Source organism: Zingiber officinale, chromosome 1A (assembly GCF_018446385.1).
Source record: "Zingiber officinale cultivar Zhangliang chromosome 1A, Zo_v1.1, whole genome shotgun sequence".
Taxonomy (NCBI): domain Eukaryota; kingdom Viridiplantae; phylum Streptophyta; class Magnoliopsida; order Zingiberales; family Zingiberaceae; genus Zingiber; species Zingiber officinale.
The window spans coordinates 110,032,150-110,054,468 of NC_055987.1; the positions used below are offsets into that span (position 1 = coordinate 110,032,150).

The 22,319-nt window shown below is 37.3% G+C and overlaps 1 non-coding gene across 1 annotated transcript; it reads right to left on the bottom strand.

The window, feature by feature from the left end:
* Positions 1 to 21,902: 21,902 nt before the first annotated feature.
* On the bottom strand, positions 21,903 to 22,008 carry LOC122039184. The gene has a single exon (XR_006128071.1). It is a non-coding gene; the product is annotated as a small nucleolar RNA R71 (small nucleolar RNA).
* Between the last annotated feature and the right edge of the window lie 311 nt (positions 22,009 to 22,319).

Consider the following 22,319-nt stretch of genomic DNA (forward strand, 5'->3'; position numbering starts at 1 on the left):
CCAACGCGCAAGCTTGTTTGCATCACTTACAAACCAGTAATGGAGACCATGGGATTTACTTAAAAATCCCTCTCCCACTTAGTTATTTATAAATGAGGAATTTTAACTATGCTAGCCTACTAAATATGTAAACTAACATGCACACACAGCACAATATAAAAGCAATAAATAGAAAATCTAATTTTCAACTATTATGGCTTTTATCTCTTGTTGTCCTCCGTGTGTTGTCATCCCAAGCTGCTGCCATATTTGGCCACTGCACCGGGTCTAGCTGTCGCATCCATCTTGCTCCTAGTTCCGCTGCGCCTCTGGTCCTTAGAATGTTCCACGCTTTGCAAGATTCGATCCGCGACATAAATAGAATTTTACATTTTGATCCTATATTCCTCGAAGGAATGTACATGTAAACTAGATTGAACATAAAATAAAATTTACATCCATCGATCCTATATTCCATAAAAGGAACGTACATGTAACTAGATCAAAAATAAAATCCTAATAAAACTAAATACAGCTCCTGCTGTATTTTATAATACAATCATGCACACACAATAAAATGCCCTTGACATGTCCAAGGGTCCAATCACACACATAATAACTATAAGCCATAATAGTTGGATCCTGCATCCACAAAGTTAGCACATCCTACTATTATCCTGCCTAAATTATGTATGACATGTGCATAAATAAACTAATACCAAATACACAGAGGCAAAACCCTAGCTCTGATACCAATTGTTGGTTGCTACTCGGAAAACCTAGAGGTTCCACTGTACAAAAATTTTGTACAAAGGTCTGAACCTTTTCCTAGCTACCATGTGTTCTTTTAAATTAAATTTTGGATCACCTGCGGAACTTAACACATTTGATCCAAAACTTAATCTATTCGTTCTTTTAGGTTTTGACTTGGGTCTCCTGCGGAACTTAACATGTTCGACCCAAATCACCTTAAGTTATTAATTCCATTAAATATTAATTTCCATAATTGGTTCCCAGTACTGACGTGGCGAGGCACATGTCCTTCTTGGATATGGGAGCAACCACCACCGACTAGACAAACCCTTTTATGGAAAGCTAATATTTAATTTCCTAAAATAACTTTAGGTTAACCGAAAAGAACAATCAAATCACAAGAAAAAAAATAAAAGAACACAACATCGAAAAACATATTCGAAATACTAGAATCGCATGCCTCTTGTATTTGGTATTATTTCCAAAAATAACTAGTATGATGCGGAAAGAAAAATTACTAGTTATACCTTTTAGAAAGACCTCTTGATCTTCTACCGTATTCCTCTTCTAACCTCAGACGTTGTGTGGGCAACGATCTTCCGAGATGAGAACCACCAAGCACCTTCTTCTTCCTTGTAAATTTTGGCCATCAAAACTTCTTCTAGGATGAAGAGGTTCGGCCACCACCACCATGCTCCAAGGGATGCTAGAAAAGAGGCTTCTTTTCTCTCCTTCTTCTCCTTCTTAGATCCGGCCACCAAAGCTATCTCCACCATGAGAAAGTTTCGGCCACACAAAGGAGAGGAGAGAAAACAAAGGGCCGGCCAAACCCAAAGAAGAAAAGAGGGAGAAAAATAATAGAGACGTTCACCTTGAAGCCTCCTCTACCCCATCTTTTATAATCTTTGGTCTTGGCAAATAAGGAAAATTTAATAAAAACTTCCTTAATTCTTTTGCCATTAAAAAGGAAAATTTAATTAAAATTAATTTTTCTTTTCAATTTGTAATGGCCGGCCACATAAAAGCTACAAACAAGGAGAGTTTTAATTAACTAAAACTTCCTAATTTATCTCTAGAAATTTATAAAATGTCTCCAATAATTTAATCCCTTCATGATTGGTTTATAAAAAAGAAATTTAATAAATTAAAATCTTTCTTTTAAACATGTGGATAAAGAGAAAGTTATCTCTAATAATTAAAATCTCTTTTAATCTACAAATAAGGAAAGATATCAATTCTTTTCTCAATCTTTTGTAGAAACTAATAAAAGAGAATTATTAATTTTTAAACTTTCTTTTAAATCATGAACATGGTTAAAAAGGAAAGTTTTCTTAAAATTTAAAATCCTCCTTTAATCAATAAATAAGGAAAGATTTCAGATTTTAAACTCTCTTTTAAACATGTAGATGATTTACAAATAAGGAAAGTTTTTACCAAAAATTAAAACCATCCTTTTAAACTACAAATAAGGAAAGAGATTAATCTCTTCTCTTAATCTTTTGTAGAAAGCTATAAAAGGAAATTTTTAATTTTTAAACTCTCTTTTAAAATCATGATATCCACATAAGAAATAATTTTAATAAAAATCCTTTTTAATATTCTAGTGGCCGACCACCTAAGCTTGGGACCCAAGCTTTGGCCGGCCGCCTATATGGCTCATCCACTTGGTCTTGGCCGGCCCTAGCTTGGGTTCCAAGCTAGCTTGGCCGGCCCCATTGGATGGGTAAGAAGGTGGGTATGCGGTGGGTATAAATCTCTATATACTAGAGGCTACGATAGGGACCGAGAGGAGGAATTGGTTTTGGTCTCCCGATGAAATTAAGCATCCCGTGTTCGCCCCAAACACAACTTAATTTCATCAATAATAATTCATTCCACTAAAGAACTATTATTGAACTACCGCACCAATCCCAAATTTCATTTTGGGCTCCTTCCTATTATGAGTTTGTTAGTCTCCCTGTGTTTAAGATAACAAATGTCCACTAATTAAGTAAGTTACTGACAACTCACTTAATTAATATCTAGCTCCAAGAGTAGTACCACTCAACTTCATCGTCATGTTGGACTAAGTCCACCTGCAGGGTTTAACATGACAATCCTTATGAGCTCCTCTTGGGGACATTCTCAACCTAGATCACTAGGACACAGTTTCCTTCTATAATCAACAACACATACTATAAGTGATATCATTTCCCAACTTATCGGGCTTATTGATTTATCGAACTAAATCTCACCCATTGATAAATTAAAGAAATAAATATCAAATATATGTGCTTGTTATTATATTAGGATTAAGAGCACACACTTCCATAATAACTGAGGTTTTTGTTCCTTCATAAAGTCAGTATAAAAGGAACGACCTCAAATGGTTCTACTCAATACACTCTAAGTGTATTAGTGTAATTATATAGTTAAGATAAACTAATACCTAATTACACTACGACTTTCCAATGGTTTGTTCCTTTCCATCTTAGTCGTGAGCTACTGTTTATAATTTATAAGGAAACCGATAACATGATCTTCTGTGTGTGACACCACACACCATGTTATCTACAATATAAATTAATTGAACAACTATATTTATCATAAATGTAGACATTTGACCAATGTGATTCTTATCTCTAGATAAATGTTTATATCAAAAGCTAGGCTTTTAGTATACACTCTAACACTATGAGCACATTGATTGTGCACAAGCCTTCTCAATGAATGGTCCAATAAAGAATTAATGTCTCTAAATATCATTTTGGCTCCAAGTAATGCATCATAACTAACATGATGAATCAAACGCATCTTCCTAACATCTCACATGGTGTCTAAGTGAAGAAATACACAAGCAAGGCTTCCTAGGTCCTTTGTGAGATACATTGAGGTATTATCTTAAATTTTAGTCTATGGGATCATGCAAACCATAAACTCACTATTCTACAAAGCACATACCAAGTTCTCTCCTAAGGGAGGTAAGCTCCGCTTCAGGTAGAGGCTTGGTAAAGATATTGGTATCTCTTCTTGCCACATGATCTCTAATCAGGTGATGTTTTACCTCAATATGCTTTGTCCTAGAGTGATGCATCAGATTTTTGGTCAAATTGATGGTGCTCACATTGTCACACAACACCTTGACTTTGGAATAGTATAGCTCATAATCCTCTAAGTATGCATCATCTAAAGTAATTGAGCTATACAACCACCCATGGCCACATACTTGGCCTTGGTTGTGGACAAGGTCACACAAGGTTGCTTTCTACTAGTCCAACTTACTAGGAAAGATCCAAGAAATTGACATCCACCACTAGTACTCTTCCTATCTAATTTGCAACCAGCATAATCGGAATCAGTGTACTCAATCAAGTTAAAATTCAAAGTCCTAGGGTACCAAAGACCTACATTAAGAGTGCTCTTGATGTATTTCAAGATTCTCTTTACCGCAACTAAGTGAGACTCTTTGGCACATGATTTGTATCTTGCACACATTTCTACTACAAATAATATATCCGGTCTACTAGCGGTTAGGTATAACAAACTACCAATCATACTCCTATATTACTTTGGGTCTACTAATTTTCCTTCTTGATGACTATCTATCATGGTATTAGTTCCCATAGGAGTAGACACTATTTTAGCATTTTTCAAACCAAATTTCTTGATAATTTTCTTAGCAAATTTTGTTTGATAGACATGGGTTCCTTCACTAGTTTGTTTAACTTACAATCCTAAAAAGAATCTCAATTCTTCAACTAGATTGATTTTAAACTCACTTTCCATGTGTTTGATGAATTCATGAAGAAACTCATTATTTGTTGGACCAAAAATGATGCCATCAACATAAACTTGGGCTACAAAAATATCTTCATCCTTAGACTTTAGAAATAAAGTTGGGTCAATTGTTCCTCTTCTAAAGCCCTTAAAGATTAAGAAGGATGAGAGTCTTTCATACCAAGCTTGGGGAGCTTGTTTAACCCATATAAGGCTTTTTTTAAGTTTATAAACATGATTTGGGTAATCTATGTTTTCAAATCTGGGTGGTTGTTCTACATAAACTTTTTCCTTAATAAACCCATTAAAGAATGTTGATTTCACATCTATTTGATGAAGTTTAAAACCCATGTGAGTGACATATCCTAATAAAATCTAGATAAACTCTAACTGAGCTACTAGAGCATATGTTTCATCATAATCAAATCCCTCAACTTGATTGAAACCCCTAGCCACTAACCTATCCTTATTTCTAGTGACTCTTCCTTGATCATCCAATTTGTTTCTAAAAATTCATTTTATTGTAAAAATTATATAATCATTGGGTCTTGGAACTAATTCCCATACTTTACTTCTCTCAAATTGGTTCAACTCTTTTTTGCATTGCTAGGATCCAATCCATATCAATTAAGGCTTCATCAACCGATTTTGGTTCAAATTAGGATGTTAAAGCAATTTGATTAGTATGATCTCTAAAGTAGGATCTAGTCCTTACTCCTTGTGTAACATCTCCAACTACTTGATCAATAGGATGATCTTGATGGTGCCTTAAGGTCATAGAAATTATGAGATCATCACATTCATAATGATCATTGTTTGCATTGCTTCTTTCATCATCTGAAGTACTTCTTCCTCCCCTTGATCAATACCCCCTAAATGTAGGTTTTGAATTGCTTGGGTAATGTTTTGATTTCCTTCAATTATATCCTTATCAATAGAGGATTTCCTAGGGTAAGTACTAGTAGACTCATCAAATTTAACATTAGATGATTCCTCAATCATTTGAGTTCTTTTGTTGTATACTCTATATCCTCTACTAGTAGATAAGTATCCAACTAGGATTCCCTCATCTGACTTGGACTCAAATTTTCCTAAGTCATCTTTGGTATTTAGAATATAGACCTTACAATGAAAGAGTTTGAAATAGTGAATTGTAGGAATTGTATCATTCCATAATTCAAAAGATGTTTTTCCTAAAAACGTATGGATCAAAACATAATTTTGAATATAACAAGACGTATTAACTGCTTCGCCCCACAAATAGCTAGGTAGAGAATATGCATTAAGCATAGTCCTAGCCACTTCTTGTAAGGATCAAATTTTCCTTTCCATGACCCATTTTATTGGGATGTTCTTGGATAAGAAAATTCATGCTTGTACCCATTTTCTAGACAAAAATAAGAAAAGTTTGAATTTTCAAACTCTCCACCACAATCACTTCTAATCCAGTTGATTTTAAGATTCTTTTCATTTTCTAGCCTTTTGCTAAACCTTATGATTATTTCAAGAGTCTCATCTTTATGCTTCATGAAATAAACCCAAGCATATCAAGAAAAATCATCAACAATCACTAAGTAATATTTATTTTCTATCAATGAGGGAGTACTATGACAATCAAAGAGGTCTAAATGCAATAATTCATGGTAAAGAAGTGCTAGTTAGAGTTTTACCTTTGTGTGATGACTTAGATTGCTTGCCCTCTTGGCATGCATCACACATCTTATTCTTGACATATTTGACCTTTGGTAGTCCTTTCACCAACTCTATTTTGGTTACCTTAGCTATGTTCTTCATGTTGATGTGTCCATGTCTTCTATGTTGTAGCCATCCTTCTTCTTCTTTTGATATGAGACACTTAGTAGAAATGTTAGAAGCATAGGAAAGATTAACATAATAAAGATTTGTTTTCCTATACCCTTCCAACATAACATTTTTTAAACTATTATGTTTAACCAAACATTTATTTGAGTAAAACTCTACTTTATATCCGGTATCACACAATTGGCTAACACTAAGCAAATTGAATTTCATATTCTTAACTAGAAGTACTTTATGAATGGTGATTGTAGGTGATACCTCAATTGTACCTCTTCCCACTATTTCCAAATGATACCATTCCTTCTTTATGTAGTTAATTATGGAGAACTTGCTCACATCACTGGTCATATGTGTTGAGCAACCGCTATCCACAATCCATATGTTTGAATCCTTCTTTTCTTCTACCTAAACAATATAAAATACACAACTCTTTGGTACCCATGCACTTGATCTGATAATATCATGCCAATATTTCTTAGGGACCCAAGCTTGTTTTACATTGCTCTTAATGATTGGCTTCTTAGGTGTATCATTTCTTCCTATGAGAGAAATATAAGCAAACTCTTTGGTCTTAGATCTATATCCTAATCTGGCCTTGTTGTAAATGGTTCTTTGGTTACTAAGAATCATATCAAGATATTTTGACCCATTTGTAAATTTTTCTAAACATGTTCTTAAGTCAATGACTTGATTTCTCAAGTTATCATTTTCCTCCTTGGACATGCTTGATTCACTAGACACACATGCATCACTCCTAATAGTCTTAAGTTCTCCTTTTAAAAACTTAACCCTAAATTGTGACTTAGCCAAGGCATTCTTGAGATAAGCAATAGTTTTATAAAGAAATTTTACTTTGGGAGATTCTTTTACCTAATCGTCACTAGATGATGATTCATCACTTGATCCCTCTTCACTTGATGCTTCCTCCTCACTTGAAGCTTCGTTGTCATCTTCAAAAGACATAAATGCCATGTGTTGGGTGACATGGCATAGCTCATCTTCATCTGATGAGTCAATGCTTGGTGTGTCTCATGTAGCTTGGGCCACCATGGCCTCCTTCTTTTTCTTCTCCTTTTCTTTTTTTCTTCTTCAATTCCAGGCAATTTGGCTTGACGTGTCCTTTCTTATTGCATTTATAATAAATGACATTAGTGTTAAAGCTTGAACTTTAACTACTTTTATCTTTTGAGGGTTGAAACATCTTCTTCACATCCTTCCTTGTGAATCTTCTTATTCTTCCTATCATCTTCTTAACATAATGAGCCACTTCACTAGCTGACATTTCTTCATCACTATCCAATGACTCTTGCTTGGATTCGGATGATCAGGATTCCTCCTTCTTTTCTTTCTTCTTCTTCTTCTTCTCCTTTTTCTCTACAATGAGAGCTATACTCTTCTCTTTTGAAGACACATTAGCTTGTTCATGAAGTTCAAATTTACAAAATAATTCATCAAGCTTAACTAAGAAGAGATCTCTAGAAACCTTATATGCATCAACCATTGATGCTCACAAGGTGGTTCTAGGAAAGGATCGAAGCACATACCTTACTAGATCCTGGTTATCAATTTTCTCACCTATAACATGAAGCCCATTTACTATCTCCTTGAATCTACCATGCATTTGACTCACAGTTTCATTGGTCTTCACATTGAAGGTTTGAAGTTGGCCCACCAAGAGATCTCTCTTGGATCTTTTTGATTCACTCGATCCTTCATTTAACTTAATCAGCTTTTCCCAAAGCTCTTTGGTGGAGTTGAATGGTCCTACTTTGCTTAATTGCTCCTTGGAGAGTCCACATTCTAGGGTTGTTGTGGCCTTTGCGTTTGCTTGAGCCTTCTTTGACATCTCTTTTGTCCAATCCTTGGTTGAAAGAGGTGATCCAAATTCATCCTTTGGTTTTTCAAATCCATCTACAATACTAAATCAATTTTCAATATCATTTATTAAGTAATACTCCATCATATGTTTCCAATATGTGAATTCATTGCCATCAAAGAAAGGTGATTGAGCAGTGCTATATCCCTTTTGAAATGCTATCTTGATGCTTCGGTTGACAGTGAGTTCTTCCGAGGTGATCTGGGCTCTAATACCATTTGTTAGGATCTTTACATCCAACTAGAGGGGGTGAATAGCCTTTCTTCAATTTCTACGTGTAAATTGTTAGTGGAAGCAAAACTAATGGAAATGAAATAATGAGAAGGCAATGCTAACTCTCGATATACTTGGTCTCCACCTCTTTGAGGTAACTAATCCAAGGTATGCACACACACGATCAAGCTTCACTATGATCTTCTTCTTCTCGAATCAAGTACAAAGGTGGAGAAACCTTTACAAGATGATCTCTTCCTTTTACAAGATGAAAGATGAGCTTAGGAGGAAGAGATTGAGAGTTGTGTAAGCTTGGATATCACTTGGAGAGCTTAATAACATTTGTACATGAAAATAGATATCTTCTCTCCAAGCTCTCAAGCCTTTTATATTTGAAGCTAAAAACCCTGATCACCGATCAACTGATGGATAAATTAGTTGACTGGAAATAAGTAATGGCTATTGTTCTTTTAAAAATCTATGAGCATTTTGTACGTCATCAGTCCAACGATATTTTACTAGTCGACTGGTATAGTTACCAGTCGACTAGTAGTCTGCGACAACTCTCTGTTCATTTTAGAATCGAGTATCAGTCAACTTGTGTGAGTACCAGTTGACTGATACTTCTTAATATGAGAGTGCATCACTTCAAGCATGATCTTTCCTACTCGAAACAACCCCTTAGCCTAGATTTATACCTTCAAACATTTTCCATCAGCCTCATGCCCTTATGATGCTTCCGAGCCCATGGCTCCTCATCCTTGCACTTGCCTTCAAGTGCTTCCAAGGCTTCATCATGTTAAGTCTTCTTTTGCCAAGAGGCTGCACCTCCTGGATTTCATTGCCACGAGCCACGCTCCAGGACTTCATCCGCAAAGACTATCATCTTTGACTTTCCTTACCAAGTCTTCATACCTAGGCTTTTCTTTGTACCTGCTTTCTCAACATTTATGTTAGATCACCAATATTGCCTAACTTAAACTTCTTTAACCAAACATCAAAAGTAAAAAATGTTTGGAGCACGATTGCACCAACAATATCAACCCTAATCGATTATCAAAGCTCAAGTCTTAGCCAATTTCTTAACTGAAGTGCATAACCCAAAAACATAAAGCACATAAAAAATTTATGTAGATGAGTTTCCCACTCAAAAAGGTAGTGGTGTGGGAATCTTATTAATATCTCCCCAAGAAGATATAATGCAGCTCTCAATTTGATTAAACTTTTGAGTCTCCAATAATGAGGTTGAATATGAAGCTTTGCTAGTGGATCTTTAGGCAGCAGAGCATGTGGGAGCTTCTCAAGTCATAATTCACTTGGATTCTCAGTTAGCAGCTTAGCAATTATTGAGAAATTTTAAAATCAACAATAAGCAGTTAAAAATATATGTAGAAACTTTCGAGAGATTAAAGGCTAGTTTTTAAGAATTTATCTTGCAGAAAATCCCCTAATATGATAATCAGAAGACTAATGAGTTGGAAAAAATTGCTAGCTCATTGTCCACTTCGATTTTAGACAATTCGGTGGTGTAAACCTTATTAATAGCTCATATTGACTAGCATGTGAGCATGGAAGAACAAACTAATTGGTGAGCCTCACTAAGTTCATACCTTCAGTAAGGAGTTCTACCAACCGACTCGAAGCAAGCTTGAATTATCAAAATGAGAGCCAACTTGTTGACTTTAATAGACAACAACCTGTATAAATGAGCTTTCTCCCACCCATTGCTCAAATGTCTTGGACTAGAAGATATTGAATATGCCTTGTAAGAAATTCAACAAGGTAGTTGTAGAAGTTATAGCAAAAGCCGAGCACTCACTCATAAAATTCTGTTAGTCAGATATTTTTGGTCCACTCTGAAAGGTGACTCTTCTTGACTCATCGCCACCTATCTCCATTGTCAAAAGTATCAAAATATTCCTCATCATCCAACCAAGCCTTTGAAGACGTCTATAGTTTCTTACCCCTTCCATCAATGGGGCATAAATATTTTGGGCTCATTTCCAACCGCTCCCATTCAAAAAAAATTCATGCTTTTGATAGTGGATTATTTTTCTAAGTGGGTGGAGACTGAATCTTTGGCAAGAATCACTGAATAAGCAATCATCAATTTCTTGTGGCAAAATATCCTTTTCAAATTAGGAATCCCAAACAAGCTTGTCTCAGATAATGGGTGACAATTTTAGCGGTGCAAGATTCGGGAATGGTATTAAGGCTTCGACATTCTTCAATCCTTCACCTCTATGGCTCATCCTCAAAGCAATGATCAAGCGAAAGTTACTGATCTTAAAATTATTTAGGAGCTTAAAATAAAGCTTGACCATGTCAGAGAAAGCTAGGTTGATAAACTACCAAGTGTTTTATGGGCTTACCAAACTACACCTCATGAGAGCATGGGGATGACCCCTTTTCATCTAGTATATGGCGGAGAAGTGGTAGTTCCTATGGAAGTTGATGTGAGTAGATTTTATACACTTTTATACATATTTTAATCCACATTCATGTACTTAATTTGTACTTAATTTATATATTTTTACAACTCTTATCATATTTTCAGTATAATTACCATTCTTTATCAAAGATCTACCCTTTGTATGTTTTTTTACTAATAGGGTGTGATTTTGGAGAAAAAATGGCGCTCATAGATGATTTAGAGAACAAACGAAGACAAAGGGGCTTAGCCATATGGAATCCACACGGTCGTGCCACTTACTAGAGGTGGAGAGGACTCAGGCCATGTGATGTCATATAGTCATGTCATGAAACAGAGAAGGAGACAACCCTAGTATGTGGATTCACATGGTTGTATGAGGTCTCCAGAGAGCAAGAAGAGTATGGCGTATGGATCCATATGGTCGTGTGAGATTTCCAGATGATAAGAAGACTATGGTCATATGAATCCACACGGTCGTGCCACATTTCTAGAGAACTGCACTCCTCGACTTTGTGTATGTTCATCTTGCTCGAATTTCCCTGAAAAGAGGGGTCGCAGATAGAAGAATCTGATAAATCAAATTCAATCATTTCTTTGCTGATCTCCAAGGATAACTTGTGACTTTTCACATCAATGAGGGCTCCAGCTGTGCCAAGAAAGTAGAATCTGTTGGACCCCGTGGTAGTTTTGATGTGATCAACCAAGTTTAGGTTAGGTCCTGTTTATCTGATCCCTGTGTCTAAGTGTACAGGGACTTAGGAGCGCAGGAAGTCGAGCGGAAGATGCAACTAGCGAGAAGGACGACACGGGAAGGGAGCCGACGAGCTCGGTGCGTTCGAAGGACGAGAGAGCTGCGGAAGAGTACACCCGTGGGTGTGAAGAACGTGTGTGATGTTCGAGGGACGTAAAGCCGGGACGGAAGACTGCTCGAGGAGAAGGCCGAGAACTGGATTCGAGTGAGCCCTATTCCGGTTGGTCGAAATCACCCAAAGAAGTCGAACCAGAGCAAGTCAACAGGAAGTTGACTTGTCAACGGTTCGGTCGACTGAACCCCATGATCGGTCGACCGAACCCCTTTTCATCAGAACCGTTGGTGACACATCAGAAGACACGTCAGTAACCAGCCGTACTGATCGGTCAATCGAATCGAAGATAATCCACAGACTCAGTCGAGCATTTTGTTCGGGCCAACTCAGTTGGAGACCGTTGGCCGATCGGTCGACTGAACGAAAGGATCGGTCGACCGAACCTAAGCTCGATCCAGCGAGATTGCACCTGGACGAAAAGACTGGGCAGGTTCAGTAGGTTCGGTCGACCGAACTTGGGGATCAGTCGATCGATCCCTCTCGAGTCAAAACCTGATCCCGAAGATCAGGTTAGTTGATAAGCTTTAGAACCCCTATATAAAGGGGGTCTCGAGTAGCTATTGAAAATAACGACACAACGAAATTGAACTACAACTCCTGTACTTACATTCTAGCAATAGTTCTGTGCTTCCAAGTGTGTAAAAGGCTTCTCCGCCTTCAGAGAAGGAGATCGTTCATAGCGCTTTATTACTGCCTTGGATTAACAACCTTCTTGGTTGTAACCAAGTAAATAGCTGAGTCTTTCTTTTCTATTCATAGTTTATTTTTGTTTAAATTTATAGCTATTGCATTTGTTTGAGTTTAAATTGGTTGAGGAGGGTATAATTTTTATTTGCAGGCAATTCACCCCCCTCTTGCCGGTCCCCACTGCACCAACAAGTCATATCAGAGCCCAACAGCCTCAGAGGGACTAACCGCCATCTGAAGCACAAAGATCAGAACAATGGTCGGCGCGAACATTCATCCCCCGAAGTTCGACGGAGATTTTGCTTCATGGAAGCGAAAAATGGAGGTATTCTTTAAAACGGAGTTTGACATTCTTATTACAATGAAATAAGGTTTTGCAACTCTAAAAGATAAAGAAGAAAACCAATGGACGAAGAAGGAGCAGGCTGATTTCGTCACTAACAAAAAGGCTGAGTTTCACTTGCTCAGCGTCCTTCCGCCCCAGGAGGTAAATTGGATCGGAAGATACAACTCCGCAAAAGATCTCTGGGAAAAATTCCTGGAGCTCCACGAGGGTACCTCGGAAGCAAAGCTAGCGAGACGCGACATCCTTCGGACACAACTAACGAACCTACGGATGAACAATGGCGAGAAGGTAGCGCAACTCCAAGCAAGGATTAAGGAGCTAATAACTCAATTAATCAATCTTGGAGAAGAAGTAACGAACCGGGATTCCATTTGATACGCGCTCAATGCCTTCCCCAGAACTCCAGACTGGGCGTCCTTAGTAGATGCATATTACATCTCTATGGACTTTGAGGTAAGTAGTTTAGAAAACTTATTTTCTACTTTCGAACTTCACGAGTCTCGACTTTCAGAGAAACCAGTAGAGAAGTCGAACCTCAACATTGCCCTACAATCCGAAAAGGACGATCTCGACTCTGAAGCATCGATCGGCGAAACCGAAGCGGCACTATTGGTAAGACGTTTCAGTAAATTTCTTAAAACTAATAAATTTAAATCGCAGTCTAGGAAGCATCAATACAACAGAAGGACAGTCCGATGCTATAATTGCAATGAGGAAGGACACATCAAGGATGACTACCCCAAACTAAAGAAAAAGAACAAGGAGAAGCCTTAAAAATCGACGTCCTCTACACACAAGAGCCTGAAGGCTACATGGGATGATTCTTCATCCTCCGAGTCAGAAGCCGAAGCTTTCTCGGGACTAGCACTGGTGGCCAACCATCTCCTTAAAGATGACTTGGACTCAGAGATGAGCATAGATGAAGGGGGAGGATCATCAGAAGAGGAAAGCTACGATGAAGGGGGAGCCTCACCAAGTAAGGTAAGTGAGGTACGTGCACTAAAACCTAAACTTTCATTTCAATTTATTATAGCTCTCTCTAAAGACTTAGCTAAATTAGAAAAAGGAAATACTCAATTGAAATTAAACTTAGCAAAAGCATGTCCACTAGAAATGTATGATAGTATAAAATTAGAAAATGAAAAATTAAAAGTTGAAATTGCGAAATTGATAAATCATGATGCATGCTTAAATAAATTTCCAAAATCAAAGTTAAGAATTTATGGAAAATTAAACTGGTATATTAGAAAACATCAGGGACAACTTAGGAAAGTTCCCAAAAATTATGTTCCCCCTAAATTTTTGAGTAATCTAGTAGGAAGGAATCTATACTGGATTCCAAAATCTTTACTAAATTAAAACTATATAAGTGAGAGCTTAACAGCGAATAAATTAAACAATGAATTTCTTTATGAAGCTTTATCTAAGGAAGTGGTTGTTGCTCTAATAACCAAGACGGCCTAGTGCCTCGCCACGACCTGGAAGGCGAAATATTGAAATAAAATATTTAAGTAACTTTCTGATAAAAGCATTAAAATTAGAATTAAATAATGCTTTGAAAAGTTTTTTCTCCAAAAATTATTTTTTTTTCTTAGAAAAATTCTCAGTCTTTGCTAAGTTAAAATCTCTTTTTCAACTTATAAATTTTCAAAAGACTTTGACAATATTTTTGTACCCGTTTTTGCTGTGATCAAAGGGGGAGGATAAGTGTAAGTTTAGTTAAAGGGGAGTTTAAAATTTTGAAGTTGCAATTACTTTAAATTGCAAATTTATTTCTAAAATGTTAGTTTAGTAATTTCTTTAAATTACTATGTGTTTGTTTTTACCCTAACCTGAACTTGGGTTGATGCACATCAAAAAGGGGGAGGTTGTTGGACCCCCGTGGTAGTTTTGATATGATCAACCAAGTTTAGGTTAGGTCATGTTTATCTTATCTCTGTGTCTAAGTGTCCAGGAACTTAGGAGCGCAGGAAGTCGAGCGGAAGACGCAGCTAGGGGCGACACGGGAAGGGAGCCGACGGGCTCGGTGCGTCCGAAGGATGAGAGAGCTGCGGAAGAGTACACTGGTGGGCGTGAAGAACGTGCGCGGCGTTCGAGGGACGTAAAGCCGGGACGGAAGACTGCTCGAGGAGAAGGCCAGGAACTGGGTTCGGGTGAGCCCTATTCCAGTTGGCCGAAATCACCCAAAGAAGCCGAACCAGAGCAAGTCAACAGGAAGTTGACTTGTCAACGGTTCGGTCGACCAAACCCCATGATCGGTCAACCGAACCCCTTTTCATCAGAACCATTGGTGACAGATCAGAAGACACGTCAGCAGCCAGTCGGACTGATCGGTTGACCGAACACTCTGATCGGTCGACCGAATCGAAGATAATCCATAGACTCAGTCGAGCATTTTGTTCGGGCCAACTCAACTGGAGACCGTTAGCTGATCGGTCGACTGAACGAAAGGATCGGTCGACCGAACCTAAGCTCGATCCAGCGAGACTACACCTGGATGGAAAGACTGGGCAGGTTCAGCAGGTTCGGTCGATCGAACCTGGGGATCGGTCGACCGATCCCTCTTGAGTCAAAACCTGATCCCGAAGATCAGGTTAGTTGATAAGCTTTAGAACCCCTATATAAAGGGGGTCTCGGGTAGCTATTGAAAATAACGACACGACGAAATTGAACTACAACTCCTGTACTTACATTCTAGCAATAGTTCTGTGCTTCCAAGTGTGTAAAAGGGTTCCCCGCCTTCAGAGAAGGAGATCGTTCATAGCGCTTTGTTACTACCTTGGATTAACAACCTTCTTGATTGTAACCAAGTAAATAGCTGAGTCTTTCTTTTCTGTTCATAGTTTAGTTTTGTTTAAATTTATAACTATTGCATTTATTTGAGTTTGAATTGATTTAGGAGGGTATAGTTTTTTTTGCAGGCAATTCACCCCCCTCTTGTCGGTCCCCGCTGCACCAACAGAATCAGGCCATGTGAATCCACACGACTGTGTAAGATTTCCAGAAACCAACACACCTTGGCCGTGTGGATCCACATAGCGTAGCATTGGTTATGCCTAGCCCATGCTAAGTGCTATAAAAGGGGATTTTCTCCCCTTTTTCAAGGATCTTTGGCTGGGGCTCGCCCCCATTCTTGGGGGAAGGGTTCTCCTCCTTGGGGAAACCCGAGATTACCTATCTTTGCCAATCCGTCCACCTCCAGAGTAAGGATTGTAAGCAAGAAGACTGACGACACATAGATAAACATTCCTCTCTTCTCTATCTCTTGTTTTGGATTATGGAATGCTTAATTTCTTATCTCTTGTTTGTAAATTTTTTACAATGGAGTAGATCTCTAGATCGAGGATGTAGGAAGTAGTTATCATGTATTGTGGATGTATAAACTATGTATTTAGACATTTTCTTATTCTATGAAGTGTTTATACCATGTTCTATGTGTTGTGTCTTGTATGTGTTTGATGAAATGTGTGTGAGGTTAATTCATGTAGACGTAGGATTTTGTTCACCGTAGATAGGGGATACTTTGGTTTGTTTAACCAGGGATGTTGCGATAGAGGGTATCCTCTACTCTCTAGGGTATCATCCTTAAAATGAAGGGCAATTCCCTATAAGGGAAATTAATTAAAGTTTAGAGGGTTCTCCTAAATTAATGTTAGGAAGTGATTTATGCAATCTAGCGATTGTATAACTGAGGGGTTCTGTGATAGAGGGTATCCCTTTAACCAAATTTTTTAGGTTACCTCTTCTACTTAATTGCATTAATCTACCATTAGAAAGTAAATTGGTTAACTCTAGGATTGTATGACCGAGGGGCACTACTGATAGGGGTATCATGTTACCAGACTTTCTAGAGCTACTTCTTTACTTAGTGAGTTAGAACTTGAATACACTCTCTGGTGTGACCTACGTTGGGGTTGTGCCAGACTTTGGTTAGAATTCCTAGACAAGTGTAAGCATGGAGTTAGGTAGATGAATAATACATAGGGATATTAATTAGCATCATAACGAAACTCAAATTCTAGAATCTATGTGAAGGGCGCTGGAATTTCGTTTTGTTTCAATTTCCCTATACAAAAAAAATTGTACAAGAACAGAACTTTTCCTAACAACCCGCATGTTCTATCAAACATGTGTTTGATCAATCAAGCAAGTTCTTGAATGATCAAAGCACACCATGATCGAAGTACAAGATCATTGGCCTCTTGTGTTGGTATTCAAGATCGATACAAAGAAAACAAAACTAATTACGCAATGGAATTAAAGAACTAGTTGTACCTTTTCTTTGTAGCTAAAGACCTCTTGATCTTCTACCGTATTCCTCTCCTCTTCTTAGACATCGTGTGGGCAATGATCTACCAAGACAAAACCACCCTTCTTCTCTTCTTTGTTTCCAAACCCGCCGGCCACAAAAGGAGGTTGGGGCACCTTTTAATCTTCTTCCTTCTTGTCTTCTTCCTCTTCTCCAAGTCGCCGCCCACCAAGGAGGATAAGCAAGAGCCGACCCCTAGCAAGGAAGGGGCGCTGGCCCTAGCAAGGAGAGATAAGGGAGGTGTCGGCCTTTAGGAAGGAGGAGGAGGCTTGTGGGAATTATGTGTCGTTGGCCCTAGAAAGGGAAGAGAGGCGCCGGCCACAAGGAGGGAAGAGGATTGTAGAAAATTAGGGTTTTGGGGCACCACCTGTTAGAGTATATACTAAAAGCCTAGCTTTTTGTATAAACATTTATGTAGAAATAAGAATCACATTGGTCAAATGTCTACATTTATGATAAATGTAGTTGTTCAATTAATTTATATTGTAGATAACATGGTGTGTGGTGTCACACACAGAAGATTATGTTATCGGTTTCCTTATAAATTATAAACAGTAGCTCACAACTAAGATGGAAAGGAACAAACCATTGGAAAGTCGTAGTATAATTAGGTATCAGTTTATCTTGACTGTATAATTACACTAGTACACTTAGAGTGTATTGAGTAGGACCATTTGAGGTCGTTTCTTTTATACTGACTTTATAAAGAAACAAAGACCTCGGTTATTATGAAAGTGTGCGCTCTTAATCCTAATATAATAACAAGCACATATATTTGATATTTATTTCTTTAATTTATCAGTGGGTGAGATTTAGTTCGATGAATCAATAAGCCCGATAAGTTGGGAAATGATATCACTTATAGTGTGTGTTGTTGATTATAGAAGGAAACTGTGTCCTAGAGACACTAGGTTGATAATGTCCCCAAGAGGAGCTCATAAGGATTGTCATGTTAAACCCTGCAGGTGGACTTAGTCCGACATGACGATAAGGTTGAGTGGTACTACTCTTGGACTTAGATATTAATTAAATGAGTTGTCAGTAACTCACTTAATTAGTGGACATTCGATATCTTAAACACAGGGAGACTAACACACTCATAATAAGAAGGAGCCCAAAAATGTAATTTGGGATTGGTGCGGTAGTTCAATAATAGTTCTCTAGTGGAATGAATTATTATTGATAAAATTAAGTTGTGTGTTCGGGGCGAACACGGGATGCTTAATTTTATCGGGAGACCAAAAGCAATTCCTCCTCTCGGTCCCTATCGTAGCCTCTTATTTATATAGTACTATACCCACCTATACCCACCTTCATATCCATGAGAAAGGGGCCGGCCAAGCTAGCTTGTGGTTCAAGCTAGGGCCGGCCAAGCCTTGGTTCATGGGTGGCCGGCCCTAGCTTGAACCCAAGCTTAGGTGGCCGGCCCCCATTAAATTAAAAAGAATTTTAATTTTAATTTTTATTATGTGGAAGATATAATTTATTACAGAGAATTAAAATTAAAATATCTCTCTTTAAAAAGATCTACAAAAAGATTAAAAGAAAGAGATTAGATCTCTTTCCTTATTTGTAGGTTGAAAAGATATTTTATTTTCTCTGAAAAATTATTCACATGTTGAAAATTAAAATTATAGAAATTTCTTTTTATCAACCATGAAGGGATTTTAAAAGGAAATTTTATTTTTTTTAAATTTCCAAAGACAAAAAAAGGAAGTTTTAATTGTTGATTAAAATTATCCTATTTGCTCTACATGAGGTGGCCGGCCACATACAATTAATTAGGAAAATTTATTTAATTTTTTCTTAATTAATTGTTATCAAGGAAAGTTAAGGAAATTTTATTATAAATAAATTTCCTTATTTGCCAAAGCCAAGGAATATAAAAGAAGGGGTAGGGGTGCCTTCATGGTGAACAACCTCTATTATTTTTCCTCCCTCTTTTCCTTGGTGTGGTGGCCGGCCCTTCCCTTTCTCTCTTCTCCTCTTGTTGGCCGAAACCTATCATCATGGTGGAGCTTTTGTTTGTGGCCGGATCAAGGAAGGAGAAGAAGGAGAGAAAGCAAGTCTCATCTCTAGCATCCCTTGGAGCATTGGTGGTGGCCGAAATTATTCATCCTTGAAGGAAATTATTGTGGCCGGCCATCCTCTTCCTTTCTTCCTCTTTTGTGGTGGCCGAAACTTATCTCTTGCTTGGAGTTCTTGTGGTGGCCGGATACTACTTGGAGAAGAAGAAGAAGAAGGAGAGAAAGCTTGTATCCCTTGGAGCTTGGTTGGTGTTTTGTTCTTCGTCCTTGGTGAAGCTTCTTTGTGATTGGCCGAACCTAGCTAGGAGAAGAAGAAGGTACTTGGTGGTTTCTCATCTCGGAAGATCGTTGCCCACACAACGTCCGAGGTTAGAAGAGGAATATGGTAGAAGATCAAGAGGTTTTTCTACAAGGTATAACTAGTAATTTATCTTTCCGCATCATACTAGTTATTTATGGAAATAATACCAAATATAAGAGGCATACGATTCTAGAGTTTCGAATTTGTTTTCGATATAGTGTTTTTTTGTTTTTCTTTCCCTTGTGATTTGATTGTTCTTTTTGGTTAACCTAAAGTTATTTTAGGAAATTAAATATTATTTTTCCATAAAAGGTTTTGTCTAGTCGGTGGTGGTTGCTCCCATATCCAAGAAGGCCATGTGCCTCGCCACGTCAGTACTGGGAACCAATTATGGGAATTAATATTTAATGAAATTAATAACTTAAGGTGATTTGGGTCGAACGTGTTAAGTTTCGCAGGAGACCCAAGTCAAAACCTAAAAGAACGAATAGATTAAGTTTTGGATCAAACGTGTTAAGTTCCGCAGGCGATCCAAAATTTAATTTAAAAGAACACATGGTAGCTAGGAAAAGGTTCAGACCTTTGTACAAAATTTTTGTACAGTGGAACCTCTAGGTTTTCCGAGTAGCAACCAACACCACCTACTCCTTTTTATAACCTTTGCCGTTGGTTACAAAGAAAGAAAAATAAAAGAATTCTGTTTAGAAAAAATCTTCCTTTCTAAACAGAATTAAGTTAAACCAAACCAAAACCAAGTTAAACCAAACCAAGTTATGGATGGGTGGATGCGAGGATTTATATAGAGGCTACAGCAGGGACCTAGAGGAAGAATTGGTTTAGGCCTCCTGATGGGCTTGGGCTTCCTGTGTTCAGCTCGAACACCCAACTCAAGTCCATCAATAATAACTCATGTCACTAAGAGGTTATTATTGAACTACCACACCAATCTCAAATTACAATATGAGCTCCTTCTTATCATGAGTGTGTTAAACTCCCTGTGTCTAAGATATCGTATGTCCGTTAATTAAATGAGTTACTGATAACTCAATTAATTAACATCTAATTCAAAGAGTAGTACCACTCAACTTTATTATCATGCCGGACTAAGTCCACCTGCAGGGTTTACATGATAATCCTTATGAGCTCCTCAAGGAGACATCATCAACCTAAATAATTAGGACACAAATTCCTTCTATAATCAATAACACAACATATAAATAGTACTATTTTCCAACTCATCGGGCCTATTGATTTAATGAATAAATGTCACCCATTGATAAGTTAAAGAAATCAATACTAAGTATACATGTTTGTTATTATATAGGGATTAAGAGGACGCATATCCATAATAACAGAGGTTCTGTTCTTTTATGTAGTCAGTACAAATCGAACAACCTCAAACGGTCCTGCTCAATACACACATAGTTTACTAGTGTAATTTTATAGTCAAGATAGACTAATACCAAATTACACTACAACCGTTCCAATGGTTTGTCTCAATCCATCTTGGTTGTGAGCTACTACTTATAATTTATAATTGATAAGGAACCGATAACATGATCTTCTGTGTGACACCACACACCATGTTATCTAAATTATAAATTAAATGGACATCTGCATTGACATATATATAAATATAAAATCCAAACATTTGATCAAAGTGATTCTCATTTCAAAATATTTCAAGATAGATGTTCATAAAAAAGCTAGGCTTATAGTATACATCCCAACACTATCATCCTTCACTCACCTAGTCTTATTTGTTCTCTCTCTATTCTCTCTTTCTTTCTCTCTCTCTTTCCCTTTCTCTTTTTCTCTAGAATTTGTGAACCACATTTCGATTGTCTAGATAATTCATTGTGTGAAGTTAACTAGTGTTTAATCAACAGCCCCTGTGGGATCGATATTTTATTACTTGACGACACCCGTATACTTATAGGTACACATTAAGTTTTTGGTACCATTACTGGGGACTATTTCTGATTAACATTAGTTGATTAGCATATGAGTTACTCTAGACTTATTAATAGATTTTTTTATTGATTTGTTTTCTTTTATTTCAGCACTTCCTTTCTTATTTTTTCATTATGCATTTTCTTTCTTATCTTTAATTCTATATTTCTATGTTTCCTCATAATTTTTTTAGATACTATGAGCACTAACATGTCAAGCAGACTCTTAAAAGAATTCTCTACACCCATTTTTATAAGATTTTTATCTCTGATTGTGCAATGTTATATTGAAGAAAAAAATTTCCAATTAGATCCAGAAATAATTACTATGATAAAAGGTCAAAAATTTGGACGAGAGATATTAGAAAGCCCATATCTACACCTTGACACATTCCTGGAGCTTTGTGATATAGTGAACTGTGAGGGTGTTTCAGTAGATGTCATTCAATTGATGGCATTTTCTTTCAGTATCAAAGATAGGGCAAAGACTTCGTTTTATTCTCTCCATCCTCAAAGCATCACAAATTGGGAACAATTGGAGCAGTGATTTCTAAATCATTTTTTTCCCTCCAAGTACAATAGTGTATATGAGGGATTGCATTACAAGTTTTTCTCAGGAAGATCGAGAGTCGCTATTTGAAGCATGGGAGAGATTCAAGAGTTTATTAAGGTAGTGTCCTCATGATGGTTTAGAAAGATGGCTGCAATTGCATATATTCTACATGGAAATTTCTTTTTCAGATAAGTCATTATTGGATTCATCTACTAGAGCTTCTTTTATGAACAAAAGTGTGGACAAAGCATTCACATTAATTAATCAAGTGACATTGAACCTTCATGAATGATCAATAAAAGTTTAATGGAATTTCCCCCAAGAACTTCATAAGTGCAAGTCATGAAGGCAAAAGAGTCTACCAAACAAAATGCATTTCAACCATCCAAGAGTTTTGAAAATCACAAGTCACAAAATGAGGGATTCGAACGGTTGAATATAAAGATTGA